At 43.4% G+C, this 18,527-nt stretch overlaps 1 protein-coding gene across 1 annotated transcript in view; it reads left to right on the plus strand.

Annotated features, from left to right (window-relative positions):
- The window catches only part of KCNQ1 (potassium voltage-gated channel subfamily Q member 1), a 434,341-nt gene that overhangs the window by 37,739 nt on the left and 378,075 nt on the right, over positions 1 to 18,527 (plus strand). The gene's annotated exons all lie outside the window — the stretch shown is intronic.

Raw genomic sequence — 18,527 nt, forward strand, 5'->3', positions numbered from 1 at the left:
AGGTGTATGGTAGTCATAAGCTGTCAGGTTTTAGCCACAGGAAGAATTCTCTTCCATGCCAGTATGCTGATCAGCAGGCAGAGACACACCCTGGCTTTTAATCCCTATCAGATTTCTTCAACTGCTCCAGGAGGATCACAGGATGTTAGGGGTTGGAAGGGACCCAAGGAGATCATCGAGTCCAAACCCCTGCCAGAGCAGGACAATGCTATCTAAGACAGATCACAGAGGAACACATCCAGACATTTGAATATGCAGGTGAAGTGGGTAAATATAGTAATGCAGTAAGCCCAGTACTGCTGATGTTAAACCAGCCACAGTGCCACCCTTAAATTCATTGGCAGAGGGACCAAATCCACTGGGTAGTGAACTATAAAGGCAAACCTTCCTGTGGAGCAAAGAGAAACTCCCACAGGTGCTGTGCCCTTGCTGGTGCAGAATGAGCTAGCACCCTAAGGAGAAGTTGGAACTATTGGTCAGAAGAGCTCACAGCAATGATGTCAGTGAATAGTGAAGGGGAGAACTGTAATGCAGTCAAATGCAATGACCTTGGCTTGAGCAGGGTCATCTTCCAACACTCCTTACAGTAGGGCACTGACTACCTGCTGGAGACCAGACCACTGCAGTCCTGTTAGAAGGGATCTGATTGTGTCACAGAACAGGTGAGCAGCGCTGTGCTGCTCTTGCAAGAGAGAGGCTGTATAGGACACTCCAAACAGGATAGCCTGTATGAAATTTTAGCTGGAATATTTGCTTTGGGTGCCAGGTTTCAAAGGAATTGCACACCAGCTGGAGAAGGTTTGAGCAGGAGCAACAAGAACAAATCTTGCAATATAGAGAAGGAAGCTTGAGCAAATTGGAATTCTGTAACTGAAGGACTGCAGAAAGGGAAAAGGAGAATTTAACAGCCTACCAGTGGAAAAGGGTGAGGGGAAAGATGTTTGTGGGTAGGACAGCAAGAAACAGGCTCAAAGGAAGAGTGGCAACAAAGGTTTCCAGGGATCCAGCAGTAACGACACTCAAAGAGCTTCCTTGGAAGGAATGAAAGCCTTATACCACTGGTCAGGGAGCAAGGAAAGCAATAAAGCTTCAGTCCTGATTGTGGTGGGGATGGTACTGTGACCCAAAGAACCTGACCTTAGCCTGCATGTTATCACAAGTCTGAGATCAGCTCTGATCTCCAGATACCCATGCTTATGTAACTTTCCTCATGGAAATGCTCCTCCTGACTTCAGCGCAAATACTCGCTCAAGGAAAATTACATCAGTGAGTTTACTGGGCCACTGCCAGCAGGAGTGCACTAGAATTATTTGCTCCCAATAGTAGCCCTGTTTTCACATAGTGAATATGAAGAACAAAGCAGGTGCAAGGGGTCAGAATAGGGGAAACCAGAGGAGTGAAGAGCAAAGATTGCAGAATTCATATTGACTTTCAGCATCTGCTCCAGAGTTGCACTGGATAGACCCTAATTAATCTGTATATCTAAGTGTGAGGAAACAAAGAGTTGCACTGGATAGGTTCTAACTGGCTTGTATGTCTAAGTGTGAGGAAACAAAGAGTTGCACTGGATAGGTTCTAACTGGCTTGTATGTCTAAGTGTGAGGAAACAAAGAGTTGCACTGGATAGACTCTAACTGGCTTGTATGTCTAAGTGTGAGGAAACAAAGAGTTGCACTGGATAGACTCTAACTGGCTTGTATGTCTAAGTGTGAGGAAACAGAGTTGCACTGGATAGACTCTAACTGGCTTGTATGTCTAAGTGTGAGGAAACAAAGAGTTGCACTGGATAGGTTCTAACTGGCTTGTATGTCTAAGTGTGAGGAAACAGAGTTGCACTGGATAGGTTCTAACTGGCTTGTATGTCTAAGTGTGAGGAAACAAAGAGTTGCACTGGATAGGTAACTGGCCTGTGTGTCTGTGAAGAAATGCCACAAGGAGTTTCTTTCCTGTAAGATTTATCCAAAAAAGTGATGAGATCAGAACTGCAGAGAAACGTTTTGACACCTATCTTCATCCCTTGTTTAATTAAGGATAAATACAACAGACAGGTTTGAAAAGGCATTAACTAGAATCCAGGAAGAGGAAAGTGTCTAAGCCTGCTGTGGGGGTGTAAATACATGAGTTGAGAGAAAAAGAAGTATTTGTTTGGGAAAATAGTTGCCTAAGTATCTGTAGGAGGCTGATGATGGCGGTGTTCAAGAAAAGATTGAGGAATTTAGTGCCATGGTCTAGACGACTGGATAAGGCTGGGTGATAGGTGGGACTGGATGATCTTGGAGGTCTCTTCCAACCTGGTTGATTCTATGATTCTGTGTATGCACAGCTTTGTGCATACACCCTTGTAGTTGTGTTGCAGCTTTGGAAAGTGTTTGTCAGGAATTGGCACATTTCAGTTCTGGTGGCACTGCATGAAATGTTTCTGCATCACAGCCTAGCAACAAAGCAGAGTCACCTGCCACGATTGCCAGGGAGTTGCTAAATAAAGCCTAAAGACCTAAGGATGGTGAAATGCAGCAGCAGAAATCATGGCCAGCTGTCCTGCACAGGGCACTGTCATGCCTGTGGCTAATCAGTCTTTAAGAACTGCACAAGCAGAAAAAGGGAACAAAAGGAATGTCTGTCACAACATGCACAGCTTGAACTGCAGCAGACTACACTTCTCTCACATTCAGACAGGAGGCTTAAGAAAAGTTAAATGCCAGAGATGAGAGCTGAAGGGATGCCACAAGTATACAGTAAATAACCCATGGGGAGGTTTCTCTATACTTCAATTAGGAGAGAGAGAATGAGAGAGGCTCATGGAGGTTGACAGCAACCTTGGGAAGGTGTTAACTAACCAGGGTTTTTTTGAGCTGGCAGATGCAAGAGCAGACAGGAGCAAACGTTAATAGAAACAAGGAACTAAAAGCAAACTCAGGCAATGTAGTGAAGCATAGGTTAAGTGGCTAATGAGATGGACATTTGGGTTAGGTTTCCAGATATATTTGTGTGAATTGGCCCCACCAGAAGCTTTCAAACCCCATCAGCATTGTCAGTTTCCTTTCCAGAGCAGCAGTTGTTATAGAACGTTATTCCAAGTAATTCCTCTGTAGTCCAGCTCTGCATAGTCAATAATCAGAGCAAAGCATCAGAGGAGGAACAAATTATTTTAAAACAGCTATCAACAGAAGCAGCAAGCTGCTGTTTGCTCAGACAGGACTAGGGGGAATGGAGCAAAGCTGGAGGTGGGTAGGTTTAGACTGGACCTGAGGAGGAAGTTCTTCATCATGAGAGTGGTGAGAGCCTGGAAGGGGTTGCCCAGGGAGGTGGTTGGGGCCCCATCCCTGGAGGTGTTTAAGGCCAGGCTAAATGAGGCTGTGGCCAGCCTGCTCTAGGGTAGGGTGTCCCTGCCCATGGCAGGGGGGTTGGATCTAGATGATTCTTGTGGTCCTTTCCAACCCTGACTGATTTTATGATTCTAAGCTGTAAACAGACTCACAGAATTGTCAGGGTTGGAAGGGCCCTCAAAGATCATCTAGTTCCAACTCCCCTGCCATGTGAAGAAAGAAGTGTGGGAAGAGAGCCTTGTTCCTGAACCAGTTCTGACATTTTTTATCCTTTCTATGGTATGCCTATGGAACGTGATCCTTCCTGCTGTTGTTAGGACACAAGGATGAGAGGCAAATCAGGTGTTTTATTTGCAGAAGCCTTTCTCCTAGCTTCTAGGAGAGTGGGTTGTGCTTTGGTTTGGATAGGCTTAGTACCAAGGCTTTAACAAATGACTGTGCAAAATGTTAATGCAAATAGAGGTACTTTTGGGGGTGGCTGTTTCTGTCTTCATCTGCTTAACACAGGCAAGAGGACCAGGAATACCAGAGGCTATTTGACTAAGTTCCAGTGGGTTTGATGACATTTGCATAGGGATGTCAGGCAGTGGATTTATTCTGTGGAGAAAATCTGAGTGGCTAGAGAGACATCAGGGAAGCAAACAATGGGAGTGCTGGTAGATAACAAGTTACCCATGGGACAGCAATGTGCCCTGGTGGCCAAGAAGGCCAATGGGATCCTGGGGTGCATTAGGAAGAGTGTGTCCAGCAGATTGAGGGATGTTCTCCTCCCTCTCTGCTCTGGTGAGACCTCATCTTGAGTACTGCATTCAGTTTTAGACCCCCAGTTTAAGAGGGACAGGGATCTGCTGGGTCCAGCAGAGGGCTACAGGGTTGATTAGGGAACTGGGGCACTGCCTAATGAGGAGAGGCTGAGGGACCTGGGGCTGCTTAGTCTGCAGATGAGAAGACTGAGAGAGGATTTAATAAATGTTTATAAACATCTGAGGGCTGGGGTCAGGAAGGGGGAGGAAAGGCTCTGCTCATTTGCTCTCTGGGATAGGACAAGGAGCAATGAATATAAGCTGCAGCACAGGAGGTTCCAGCTCAACACCAGGGGGGACTTCTTTATGTAAGGGTGACAGAGCACTGGCACAGGCTGCCCAGAGAGGTTGTGGAGTCTCCTTCTCTGGAGACCTTCGAGGCCTGGCTGGATGTGTTGCTGTGTGAGCTGAGCTAGATTGTGTGGTCCTGCTCTGGAAGGGGGTTGGACTCACTGATCTCTTTGGGTCTCTTCCAACCCCTGACATCCTGTGATCTTGTGAGCAAATGGAACAGATGAGAGCAAACACAAAGCAATACTGCTTGCTTAAAGGAGTTAGTCATGCTTACCTAGCACATTGTATATGGGGTGTAGGGAGGAGATTGCATCGAGCTTCAAATCCTCCTGGACCTTCACCTCTCTGTTCCCACAGCATGGCAGGCCACTTTGAAGCTGTGCCAACAGCTCTTTGTGTGGCCTTGCACTGAATCAGGCCGAGTTCACTTAAAAAGAAGGCATTTTTGCCAGGTCATTTTTCAGCCAAATGGGTTCACTGATGTGGTGTAGAGCACGACATAAACTCCTGCAAATAATGGCTTGCCAAAACCACAGCCATCCTTCATGCAGAAAGAAAACACAGGAACAAGGTGGGAGTAGCTCCAGTTCAAAACAAGTGCTTCAGAAAGAGCAATGTTCTGCTCAGGCAGGCCAAACCATACCTGAAAACTTCAGTCGAAGCTGGATTGTAGCTTGGCACTGCTAAATGCATGGTAAAGGACACAGTGAACTCTACTGGAAGAAGAATTAGCATCACTTAGGAACTAGGAAGGCTTGGAGTTAATCTGCTGTGGTTTTGCTCAGATCAGTTTGTGTTTTTCATTTGTTGAATTTTAATGTATCACAGGATGCTAGGGATTGGAAGGGACCTCTGGAGATCATTGAAGTCCAACCCCTCTGCTAGAGCAGGAGTATAATCTAGTGCAGGTCATACAGGAACACATTCAGACAGGTCTTGAAAGCCTCCAGAGAAGGAGACTCCACAAGCTCTCTGGGCAGCCTGTTCCAGTGCTCTGTGACCCTTACAGTAAAGAAGTTCTCCCCTCCTGTGCTGTAGTTAACACTTGCTTACAGAACCTGCAAAAATTATACTTGCTTACAGAACCTGCAAAAATTCATAGGTGTTTCTCATGATACCAACAGCTGATTTCACTAAGTTAGTCCCTAGCATTAGGTCTTTAAAAATGCCTTTTCACAAGCTATCCTAAAATAATCTTTCATCTCTTTTCAAGTTTGACATGTGTACAATTTATTTCTTTAATTCCATGCCTGTAGCTATGCTTTCTTATACAGAAAAGAGTAATTCTTCTATAGGTGGGGGAAAAAAACCCCACCTGTGTTTGCTTGTGGGATTGCTTTCATCATCTCCTATTTGTAAGAGCTTGTTCAGTGCTTTAAGCAAATGTTGTGAGCTCAGAGGGAAAGTAGATTCAAACCAAAAAATCTCTTTTGCATAAACCACATACAAGATGCACTCAGAGAATTCTAAGCCTCTGGAGAATAGTCTGTTTTGCTCCTTAAATATGACATTATACATGTATGTGTGTATAGATACACACATATAGATATATACATACAGATATATATATATATAACACATATAAAAGTGCAGGCACAGTTTTGAACTCAGTGCATGGTGCAAGAGTTACTGTGGCAAAATTGTTCACCAACTGCCCTAAGTTTGTTTTTTTTTTCCCATGGAGAGGACATGAGCCTCTCTCTGTCTTTTCCAATAACTACAAAATAAGTTGCATTTGATGTGGTTGTGAATTTGAGGAAGCCTCAAGTTTTAAGGGTTTTAAGCACCTGAGTTCTCTGGGCTGCGTTGCACGTTCAGAAGTCAGACCCATTGAAAGCACTGAATTCAGAACTGCTCCTGTTTGAAATTTAAGAGAGCTCCTGTTAATATGTCTGCTGTAAAGTTTAATTCTAACAGATGGGGTAAAACTTTTACAATTATGAGGGTATGGAATTATATATTGAGGACATAAAAGCTCTATTTATATTTGTTTAAAAGAACAAGCTTCATGCATGTGAAGAAGTAACTTTAATTATAGAAGGCAAGTCTAAGAGGGATGAAAAAGCCACTTTCTCACTTGCCATAAGTCTTAGGAGAACAGCTTAAAACTAGAACTCTGTAGAATTATTACTGGCTACCAAATTGGAAAGTTAAAAGGTAGTTGTAGGAATGTGTGATTTCAGTTGCTCTCATAATGCTGTGTCCTGTTCCACATCGGTTGTGATTATGATATTGATGAAATAAAACCAGCTACAGTGTATAATGCTGAATAATAGTGAATCCAAACCAGAAGCAGGCTACATACTCATCCAAAGTGATAATTAGCAGACACTGGGTCTTAAATAGCCTGATTTAAAGATAATAGACCTCATGCTTTGACAGTTTGTGCACCTAATGTGATTTAGATGAGCAGTTCCCTTGAGCTATCCAGCAGAATCAAAAGGAATTATACAGAGTTCAAAGAACTTATCAAAGACAGTGATAACTTTCACCTTTATTCTTTACTGATTTATTTGTTCATAACTCACTGGGAGAAGATGCTTTCCCAGATGAAGAATCAATGAAGAATAATATAAGCCAAACTCTGGCTGGTCACCATTCCTGACTCTGTTCCCTGTGGCCCTGTCTGTATGAAGAGTCTTTACAGGCAGTTGTCTGCCTATAGACCTTGAATGAAGAGGTCTTTTCCCACCTCATCTCTGTCAGACATTTTACAAGCTTGGTTTCAGAACAGCAAATTAAAACCTGCATGGAAAGATTAAAACAGACACAGAGCCAAAGATAAAATCTGTGCCCCAGGATACTGTTGGGATTTGTCTTTGGGGGCTGAGGATGAGAACAGTAAACACACAGAGGAACACACAGTAGCACAGTGTAGACTTATGTTAGCACATGTTCATCTCCAAAACTCTTGAGCCTGGTAGAAGAACCCCATGGGGCAGAAACCTACAGTGCTGGAGAAAGTAGTCATGGGTCCACCTCTGTACCTTGCTGCTTCAGAAACAGCTATATAGTAGACAACTAGTTCTAGAGTCTGCTAACATCAGGCCAGGACAGTAGCCAAGAATCAGTTAGATGCAAGTCTGTGAAAATTCAGAGTTGTTCCTAGTGCAGGCTGAAAGATTGTCTAAACAGGGGAGCACAGCAGTAGGATATTGCTGACATCTAACTGCAGAACAGGATGAACAGAGTAAGTTAGCTACTATTTGTGTAAGAAAAACAAAGTACTGAGCAGATAAAAAGCCCACACACAACACAAAATTATTTAGAACAAGGACATAGGACAGCAACAAAGAGCTTGTGAAATTTCCAGTAAAGATAATCTGAAAGCTTTACCTCTATCTCTTGATTAAAAGGAAGAAAGAGTAGTAATGATTGTTTTATATCACTGCTGATTACTCAAAGATGAGGAAGGGGAAAGAAAATGTGATGTAAGTAATGACCTTTTGTTTGAATCACAAACATTTCTCCATATATACAGTACAGTGAGTGATCCTACCTGCTGGCTGGGCTTTGCAACAGGCACAACAATCCAACTGCAGGGCTGGAGTTGGACTGAGGTGGCTCTTTTCACCAGTGCTATCTGCTGCTGCTCCCTGTTCCTGTTTGGCAGGAGGAAGGTGTTGCCAGATTTCTTGACCCGCAAGTCCCTATGACAATAAAGCAAACCTTGCTAGTGTGTAGTGATACCAACAGCTCTCCTCTGGGATGAAAATCAGCCCTGTGAAGTAGGTGGAGATGCAAATAATAAGCATTTTTCTGCAGGAGTGGTGGAGCATCAAGTTACCAGAACCTGACAACCAGCAGGGATGGGCTTTAGCTGTGAATGTTTTCTAAACTAACTTTCCAAATCACTGCAGTGACCTGGCTGTTGAGTGGCTGTGTCAGTAACTAATCCTGCATCACCTTGGAGAAGAGGCACCTGCTACAGAAATCCTTAACAAATGAGGGCCTCTCTTAAGGAGTTCAGGTCTCCAAACAAACACTGTCAGCTTATCTTGACTGATAACATTGAATGTTGGTGCACAGGATGTCAGCTTTTAACAGTGAGTTCATTGAAGGGATTTATTCTGCATTTGGAGTACAACTGTTCCACCACTTTGCTTCCTTAGGTAACTGGCCTGTGGGACTTTCATGCTGTGTAACAGCCTTCTCTTGGTAAAAATCACTGCAGCTCAGCTAACTCAGCTAGACCCCAGCTGGAGTACTGTGTGCAGTTCTGGAGCCCCTAGCACAAGAAGGACACCAAACTGTTAGAACAAGTCCAGAGGAGGGCCACAAAGATGCTCAGAGGGTTGCAGGAGTGCTGCTGTGAGGACAGGCTACAAGAGTTGGGGCTCCACACCCTGAGGAAGAGAAGGCTTTGGGGAGACCTTAGAGTGGCCTTCCAGTATCTAAAGGGGGCCTACAGGAAGGCTGGGGAGGGACTATTGTCAAGGTCTTGTAATGACAGGATGAGGAGGAATGGGTTTGAACTGGCAGAGGGGAGATTCAAACTAGATGTTAGGAAAGGGTTCTTTCCTGTGGGGGTGGTGAGACACTGGCACAGGTTGCCCAGGCAGGTTGTGTCTGCTGCCTCTCTGGAGGTGTGCAAGGCCAGGTTGGATGAGGCCTTGAGTGACCTGTTCTAGTGGGAGGTGTCCCTGCCTATGGCAGAGGGTTGGAACTGGATGAGCTTTGAGTCCAACCTAAACCATTCTATGATTCTATTCTAACTGCTGTGAATCGAAGCTACTCTGAAGAAGCCAACAATATCCCCAGGCTTATAAACTTCTTCATGGTCACAGTAATGTGTTTCTTCAAACAATTTTGTCCTTCACTATCAAAATAAGTAGCATCATTCCTATGTGTTTGTTTTAGGGCTGGGATTTTTTTGGTATAAGTTGATGTCTGCCATAAATATTCTGGGTTCTCAATGCAGATTTTGCTGGTTTTATAGACTCTAAATACACTTTTCTTCTGCAGGTCTGGGCTCTTTTGTGCTTTAGCTTCTAAAACCTTTAGAAAAGTATCTCTGGCACACTCCTTTTGATTAGCTTATAAAATGACATAAACTTGTCAAATACCCAAATTTTGTTTATCTCAGGATGACTTGAGAAATTATGCTGGATGCCTTTAAAATGTCCTTTCAGTGTCCACATGCCACTCTTTTTTTAGATATCCATGTTTCTGGTAATGCTTGTTTCTAGGAACAGAACTGTGTTAGGTTCCATTACACTACAGTCATAAAAAGTCCTTTACCTTTCATCTTTGTGGCAAGCCACAGTTGTTTGAAGTATGAAACCCAGAAATTGAGAAGGATCTTAATCAAGAAATGTTCTCTGAGAGCTGAACTAGATTGCAGTGTATGATTGAAGGCACTGCTATTTTTGTCCAGATTTGACTGATGGTTTTATCCAAAAGCACAAGGTGCTGAGGCTGTGGAAGTCCTAGCCCAAGCAGAAGAGCTTCTCTAACATAGAACTGAGTGTTTTGCTTACCTTAATCTACAATTAAGGAGCAATAATGGCTGTGAGGCTGAACTCTTCATATATCAGACCCTGAGTCAGAATCATGTCAGTCCATCCTGGACTATTTGTCTATGAAGTGTCTTCTCTGTTGAACTCCTGTATGTTTTGATGCTTTTAAGTACTACTTAAACAGCAACGTTTTGGCAGGCAAACTTTTATTGTTGCTTGTTTTGGTTGGTTTTTGTTGTTGTTTGGGTTTTGTGGGAGTTGGTTGGGTTGGGGGTTTGGTTGGAGGTGGCAGAGTCACTGTCCCTGGAGGTGTTTAAAAAGAGACTGGATGAGGGACTTAGTGCTATGGTTTAGTTAATGAGAAGGTGTTAGGTGATAAGTTGGACTCCATGATCTTGAAGGTCTTTTCCAACCTGTTTAGTTCTGTGATTCTGTGAGTTTCTGCATCCCCAAAGAATTCCCATTTCTCCCCCTTCAATCATTAACCCAGCCACTAATGTTGTGATGGACTCTGTGTTTTTAACTTTGTATAGCAGTTGGCCTCTTAAAAGATTGATGTTACTGGTGACAATCAAGTCTGTTACTGTATGGCTGATCAGCCAGAGCATGTCCACTGCCATGTGTGTGCACATGGTAAGGTATCACAGCAACAGCAAATGCAAGGAAGACTTTCTGTATGGTACCACCAGCAGCTAAAGCATCCATCCAAGTTTATTCCCATTCAAAACACAATGTCTTGTTTTCAAATCCCTATGTTGTTAGTTCTGTCTGCACACAAGAACTCTGTACAGTGTTCCAAAGCATCCTTACCTTTGTACTGCCCTATCCTGTTCCTCCTTTCCCCCAGTAGATCCAGGTGCTTAACATGTAACCATATTTCTCATTACTGCTGCAAAGGAGGGCAGGGCTATTGCCCCATTTACAAATGAAGAACCTGAAGCACAAATAGGAACACTGACTCACCAGAGGTCACACAGGAAGTCTGTGGGATTACTGGAAGCTGAACTCTGCCCATTCAAGTTCAAGGTTAGAGACTGGAACTTTCTTCTTGGAGGGAGAACTGTAATTCTTTCTTGACTTCAATATTCTTACAGGGATTTGGTGCTCTCTTTGGTCATTTGTTATTATTAGAAAATGTATCAGTTAAAGCCCAGTATGGTTGCCTTTTTTCTCCCTTTTATATTGCCAGGTAACCATCAAACCATTAAGTTAATACCAGATTGGATGAGGCATTGAGCAGCCAAGTCTGGTTGAGAGGTACCCCAGCCCACCAATGCCAGGTTGGATAAGGCATTGGGCAGCCAACTCTTGTTGAGAGGTGTCCCTGCCCATGGCAGGGAGGTTGGAGTAGATGATCTCTAAGGTTCTTTCCAACTTGAGCAAGCCTATGATTATGAGAAGTACCTACCAAAAAGAAAAAGGAGACAAACCTCCTGTAGCCTCTTGGGTCAGAGCAGCTAAATTTGATGCTTTAGCCACTAGAGGGACCTCCAGGAACAGAATATACAAAATAAAACATCTGCAAAGGCAAATTGAAGTGTTAGGTAGCTTTAAAGGTAATAATAATACCCACATAAACTTTGCAGGTCAGATGAATTGTTGATTATTTATAATGGGCTCTGAAATAATAGGAAATACAAATTAACAGCCTCTCCAGAGAGCTTGTGGAGTCTCCACTGGAGACTTTCAAGCCCTGTCTGGATGCCTCCATATGCAACCTGTGCTAGATTCTGTGGTCCTATACTGGCAGGGTGGTTGCACTCTATCTCCAGAGGTCTTTTCCAACCCCTATCATCCTGTGAACCTCTTTTCTCCTGATAGCAGTTTGGGAGTTGTTTCTCCCTCACTGAATGAGGTGAGCACTTGTGCTTTCAGGAGCCTTGTAACTCTGGAGTTAGGTTATACATTGCTCTTGTGAGGAATACAAAGCAAGTTTCAGTTTCTGAGCAGAATGGGGGATTTGGACGTGGTGCAGACAGTCTGAACTCAATAAGCTCTAGTTTCTACCTGAAAGGTACATTATCAGAGACCTCAGTTTATTTCAAATTCTAACAATTGCCAGATAAGTGAACAAATGCCAGTGCCTCCCTGTGCATGTGAGTGCTTCCTAAAAAGCAGTTATGCCTCCACTTGGGTTCGTAATTGGCAACCATTCAGGGAGAGAAGCAGGGGTGCTCTGATGGCCCTAATGTTCCAATGTTGTGCTGCTCTTCACACACAAAGTTTGGGAGAGCCCAAATTCAGCTTTAGCATTGCTATTATAAAACATGAAATCCTGTTAACATAAGCAACTGTGCTCTTTAGAGACCAAAGATGAGGACATGAAGATGACAGTTGCAGTTAACCCAGACAGTAAGAGGTCAGGGATGGGACTAGAGTTTGACATTAAATTGTAATTGCAGGACAGCTTTAAAAAATATATATTTGCAAGACCTTTAAATGCTCAGCTTTACCTGTTCGAATGGCACTAGTGAAATAAAACCTCTTATTCTGTGAGATGAAAGCAACCTGAAATTCCAGTTTGGCAGAGCTGATTGTTGCACAGGTCTCCCGTGGTCTGCCTACAGAGTTTTATAGCTCCCATTCTGTTTGCATTGAGCGATGGTTTGCTGAGAAAAGAAAAGGTGCAGTGGCAGGGGACGAGACATTGCAAACACCTTTTCTGTTATTTTTTGGTGGGGTTTTGGTTTGGGCCCTTAGAAAGCTGCTAGGTTAATTTTCATTTGAGAAATCTACTCTTCACCCTGGAGTTGAAGTTACATTGCCTGTGTTGCACACTTCCTCGTGAACCACCTGCAATTAAAAGACACATTCAGCCACAGTTATGCTTAACTGGCAGACTGATAACTCCTGACATCAAAAGTGGGTTGCCAAGAGGGCCCTGCTGAGGAACAATGTTTATCTCTCCCATGTCATTCCATACGTGTGAAGTAGGATATTATATGTTACAGATTAACAGGGTCACGGGCAGGAAGTGTTCCCTGACCAGGAAGAGATTTAGTGATAACTACTAATTTCTTTCTCAGCTGCTGAGAGTGAAACCCTTTGTGAAATACCAGACCATCCTTTCATAAGGCACAGGCCCCTCCATAATCAGCTATGGAACAAAAATCTGGGGAGCATCTCAGCATCTCTGTTGTTTTATTGGGAGCTTATTCAGCAGTATTATTTGATGTTGCTTTTAGCTTAACAGAGAGAAGGTTCATGACTAATGCAAGGAGGAGAATTTTCTCTTGATGCAAGAAGGTGATGCAAGGATCTCTTCATTTGAAGAATGCCATTAGTCACTCTGCCCTCAGACACCTTTGCATATGTAAGAATATGCACACTGTACCCCATATGGCATTAGGTGAGCAATCAAATGCCTCTTGAGCTTCACGTGCTTCTGAGATTAAAATAACCCATATCTGTCTCAGTGATGAAAACAAATGTGGTGGTGGTTTGCCAGCACCTTTAGTTCTATCTTTTGGAGCTATGCTCAGAAGGGAAGCTCCAAACCTGGAGGTGTTCAGGTTGCTCAAGGTCCCATCCAATATGGCCTTGATCTAGTGGAAGGTGTCCCCACCATGACAGGGGCAGTTGGAGCTAGATAATCTTTAAGGTCTTTTCCAACCCAAGCTATTTTATGATTCTATGTATGCACAAGTGTGTCTGGCTGTCAGAAGTCACAACCAAGCTCTCCTAAGGGTATCCTCTCTGTTTTATCAACCTTGCACAAGTTTGAGGTCTTGATTTTTCCTCCTGACACTTTATTCAGGCATAGAGAATGTCATCAGTAAGTTTGCAGATGACAGCAAGTTAGGTGGCAGTGTTGATTTGAATGAGGGTGGAGAGGGACTTGGATAGGCTGGATCAGTGGGACAGCATTAATGGGATGAGTTTCAACAAGGCCAAATGCCAGCTCCTGCACTTGGGTCACAATAGCCCCAAGCAACGCAACAGGCTTGGAGCAGTGTGGCTGGAGAGCTGCCTGACAGAAAGGGATCTGGGAGTTGTAATAGACAGGCAGCTGAATGCAAGCCAGCAGTGTGCCCAGGCAGCCAAGAAAGTCAGTGGCATCCTGGCTTGCATTAAAAATGCTGTGGCCAGCAGGAGTAAGGAGGTGACTGTCCCCTTGGACTCAGCTTTGGTGAGGCCACACTTCGAGTGTTGTGGAGGTGCTAGAGTGAGTCCAGAGGAGGGTAAAAAAGCTGGGGAAGGGCCTGGAGAATAAATCTGATGAGGGAGGACTGAGGGAACTGGGGATGGTTAGTTTGAAAAAGGAGAGGCTGAGGGCAGACCTCATTGCTGTCTACCACTTCCTGAAAGGACATTGTGGAGAGGCTGCTGCTGGTCTCTTCTCACAGCTAACTGGAGACAGAACAAGGGGCAATGGCCTCAAGCTGGGGCTGGGTAGGTTTAGATTGGATATTAGGAAAAAGTTTTGCACAGAGAGAGTGGTCAGGCACTGGAATGAGCTGCTCAGGGAGGTGGTGGAGTCGCCCACCCTGGATGTGTTTAAGGGTGGTTTGGATGTGGTGCTTAGGGCTATGATTTAAGGTAAATGTTGTAGAGTAAGGTTGTAGGTTGAACTTGTTGATTGTGAGGGGCTTTTCCAACCTGGATGTTTCTGTGATACTGTGATTCTATTCAAGATTTACAAGTAGGTTGGGAGCAAGAAAAGAGTGTTGAGAGGGATGTTCACAAGATATGCTGGACCAAGAGAGTTCAGCTCCATTTCTAGCTCCACCTTTTTATTACTGCTGGTGAGCCCTGCTCTGCCCTCAAGTCCATTTCCTAAACACGTAAGAACTTGAATTCTTCCAAATCACTCACACCTAGGAGCTTTTGGCCAACAGCAGCAAATAGAACAGACTGACACTGTAGAGGAAAAATTGGATCTTTATTGGCATAAACTCAAGCTTCAGTTGGCTGGTACTATCCTTTCATATAAATGAATCTTCATTAACATGAAAATTAAGAGTCTACTAAGTACTGTTGCAGGTAAATTCTTGCTCAGCCTCACTCAGAAGGAGTTTCCTTTCTTTTTTTATTCTTGAGGACAAGAGAGGGAATGACTGCAAACAGCAGGACTAATCCTATGGGCAAATAGCAAATATACACACACACATACATGTATATCACCTTGCAAGGTTCACATTAAAGTTGCAGAGCAGCTAAGCATTTAAACATGTGAACAAGTGAACACATGAAAATAAAGCAAAGAAAATGGTTTTTATGCTCTAAGTCTAAATATATGCCCAGCACTTTTCTTGAAGCTTTGCTTTAGGACTTAACCTGACCATTGGTAGATAATAACAGCACCCCTAGGGTTAAAAAACGTTATGGAAAGAGATGACAACTGCAGCCATAACCACGCAGTAAGAAAGCATTCAAACAGATAATGTTAATCAGGACTGTCAGCTGCTGACTGGGTAGCCTCCAAGCTCCAGATATCTGGTGCATGCTGCTCTCTGCTGCAATGTTACCTCTCTCTGCTGACCAGATTCCTCAACTTACTGCATCTGCAGTCAAAAATAACCACAGAGGGAGAGAATTAAAATCCAACTTCAACTTTCTGAATCCAAAGCTAGGTGCTGTTTTCTTCCTGATATGTCTTGAAAGAGACTGAGAGAAAAGCAGACTGCATAACCCCATTTAAAAAGTGTCTTTTTGGACAGCAGTCAGTGGTTTTATGAAGTGGCTTGCTAATGTGGTCTCTGATGACTGCTCAACTTCTGACTTGTTAGCCTGCTCCTGCTTTGTTAATTCATTTGTCAATTTGTTTCTGTATGTTTTTCCAAGTCCTAGTCTATTTGTAGACAGCTAATTTGTCACTGAAGGCAGCATTTCCCTGAATTCTTATCACTAAGTAATCTCTATGATACTTTTCTTTCATAGAATCACAGATCATAAGATGGCTTGAGTTGGAAAGGACCTTCAAGGACCTCATCCAGTTCCAACCCCCCTGCCATGGGCAGGGACATGCTCACCTGAATGTTTTAGCATTCAGTAAGATGAACTAGGCAGGAATCATCTATCCAAATCTACTTTTAATGTAGATGTTTCTGTATTTGTTCAAATAAATTGTCATCAACCATGTCCAGCTCTAGAGCTCCCAACATAATAAGGACTTGGATCTGTTGGAGAGGGTCCAGAGGAGGCCACAAAGATGGTCAGAGGGGTGGAGCTCATCTCTTACAAGGACAGGCTGAGGGAGTTAGGTCTGTTCAGCCTGGAGAAGAGAAAGCTCCAGGAAGATCTTATGGTGGCCTTCCAGTGTTTGACAGGGGCTACAGAAAAGCTGAGGAGGGACAGTCTACAAAGGTCTCTGGTGATAGGACAAGGGGCAATGGCTTTCAAGTAGAGCAGGGTAGATTTAGATTGCACATTAGGAAGAAAATCTTTACTAGGAGGCTGGTGAGACACTGGAATGTGTTGCCAAGAGAGGCTGTCAGTGCCACATCACTGGAAGTGTTCAAGACCAGGCTGGATGTGGTTTTGACCAACCTGCTCTAGTGGGAGATGTCCTACCCATGACAGTGGAGTTGGAACTAGATGATCTTTAAGGTCCCTTCCAGCTCAAGCCACTCTATGATTAGTCATATATTGGGAAAAAACATAGTGGATTTAGATTAATTAATTGACTCTAGGGAAAAGATGTTTAGATACTGCTCAAATGGATACTTTAAATAGTCTAAAATTCTCTTATTTGTGATGATCCTTTGATAGATTTAGTCCATCTTAGAGGTCCAACCCAAAACCTTATAAAAATATTTGTGACCTGAAAACCAGTTCGGTATATTTGCCATGGAATATATTTGAGGCTTTCCTTGTTCTGCAGTGAGGAAAATTATTGAAACAATCTTTGCTTGCTTGGAGCAGTTTCTCATTGAACATTGAGGAACAAATTAAGTTCTCAACTCTTTTCTTTTGTGCTTAGTTATTCCATTTTCTTAATTTCAGAGATATTTGGGTTTCACAGGATATTAAGGATTGTAAGGGACCCAAGGAGACCACTGAGTCCAAACCCCCTGCCAGAGCATGAGCACACAATCTAGCACAGATCACAGAGTTTCTACTCTCTGCTTTGTTGATCAATGGATAAATAACAGCATAATGCCACAATAATTTTCAAAATCAGCTTTGAAGAACAACATAAGGTGTGTATGAGAAGAAAGGCTCTTGCTTTGCTGAATTCTGCACCTGATATTTTGTGGATAAGGTCCTATATAACCCAGACAATATGCTGGTCTTTAAAACAAAGCAGAGCACTACATAAAGAAACGCATTTGTTAACTTTGATATCACAACTTTATCAGGCCAGTCCTCAAACAGTGAGCCTTCAAGGGTAGCAATGACATTCTTTCTTCCATTAGTCATTTTTCTTGCAGGCTTACAGCAAGAAAAGAACTGTTCTCAAATCCTGGCTCTATTTTGACCAGCTGCAGGAAAATTTCCTTTGAAATGCTGTTTTTCTTAAGCTATTTTTTTGTGTTAGGTCCTTGCTTGTAGGAAAGAGGGAAAGCCTGGTTAGTACATGGTCGATCTAGACACAAGTTTTGCAGTTTCTCACATTTCTGAGTTTGTGTTCCTAAGAAGGAGTCAGATCCTTCACATATGTAAATGACTACTTTACAGGAGCCTATGCAGTCTTGCTTGTTTGCTCTCCTGAAGGATCTTGCCCAGCGCAGCCTGACATTTGAATGGAAGTGCAATTAGCTGGGTTGTTTTTGTTTAACTTTATTTAGCACCTTATCTTTCTGCAACATTCTTGTCCGAGTACCAGTATCAACCATGAACTCCACATAGCTCTTACTAGTTCTGTTCTATTTTGGGCTGAAGGAAAAAACCCAGCGCTCCAGATCAAAGAGCACCCTCTTTTGCTCTGGGAATAGAAGTTGTTAACTAATCGATGCACAAAAGCATGACAAATTGATTCATGCTGCAGTTAAGTCACTCACAGCTTACTCTGCTGCACAGGAAAGTTATCCAAGCCCTGAAAACAACCTGCTATTAATGGCCACACACACCCTTCCACAAAGACAAAACAGTTTTGGTGTTGGGGAGAGACTCAGTTTGTAGAGGATGCAAATCTGCAGAAGTGCTTATTGTCTTCTGCAGTTTGCCCTGTCACTCAGGTGCTTGCTCCCTTGTGTCGACAATAACACCAGCGACTTCCAAGGGCTGGTGACCGGGCTCTTTGCTTGTTGTTCCTATTGAAAAGAGTCCCTTGGAGAATCCCAGAGTTCTCCTGCTCCTAGACACTGAAATGCTGCAAAAAAGTACAGAGCAGCAGATCACAAAGGCTCTGGTGGTCCTAAAGCTGAGCTACTGCGTTGTACTCCAGAAACTCACACCACCAACTTGGGAAACGCTTACTGGAGTACCTTGTCCCCACAAATGCTGGGTGGGATGGTTGGAAAATGTTGGCAGATTTTACTTAGCTTGGGCAGCTTGTGCCATCTCGGTGATTTAACCACATCCTTGCTGCCCCTAACGAACAGAGTCTTTCATTCTTATTAGTGAAGCCTCCACATATATCTTTTCCTTAACGAAATATCCTTCAAAACCGGAATTAATATGGTTTGGGACCTGGCAGATTAGGTGGTGACCTATCTTGTGACCATACAAGGAAAAGAAGTTCAAATTTCCAAACAAAGTTC

Source organism: Pogoniulus pusillus, chromosome 24 (genome assembly GCF_015220805.1).
Source record: "Pogoniulus pusillus isolate bPogPus1 chromosome 24, bPogPus1.pri, whole genome shotgun sequence".
NCBI classification, from domain to species: domain Eukaryota; kingdom Metazoa; phylum Chordata; class Aves; order Piciformes; family Lybiidae; genus Pogoniulus; species Pogoniulus pusillus.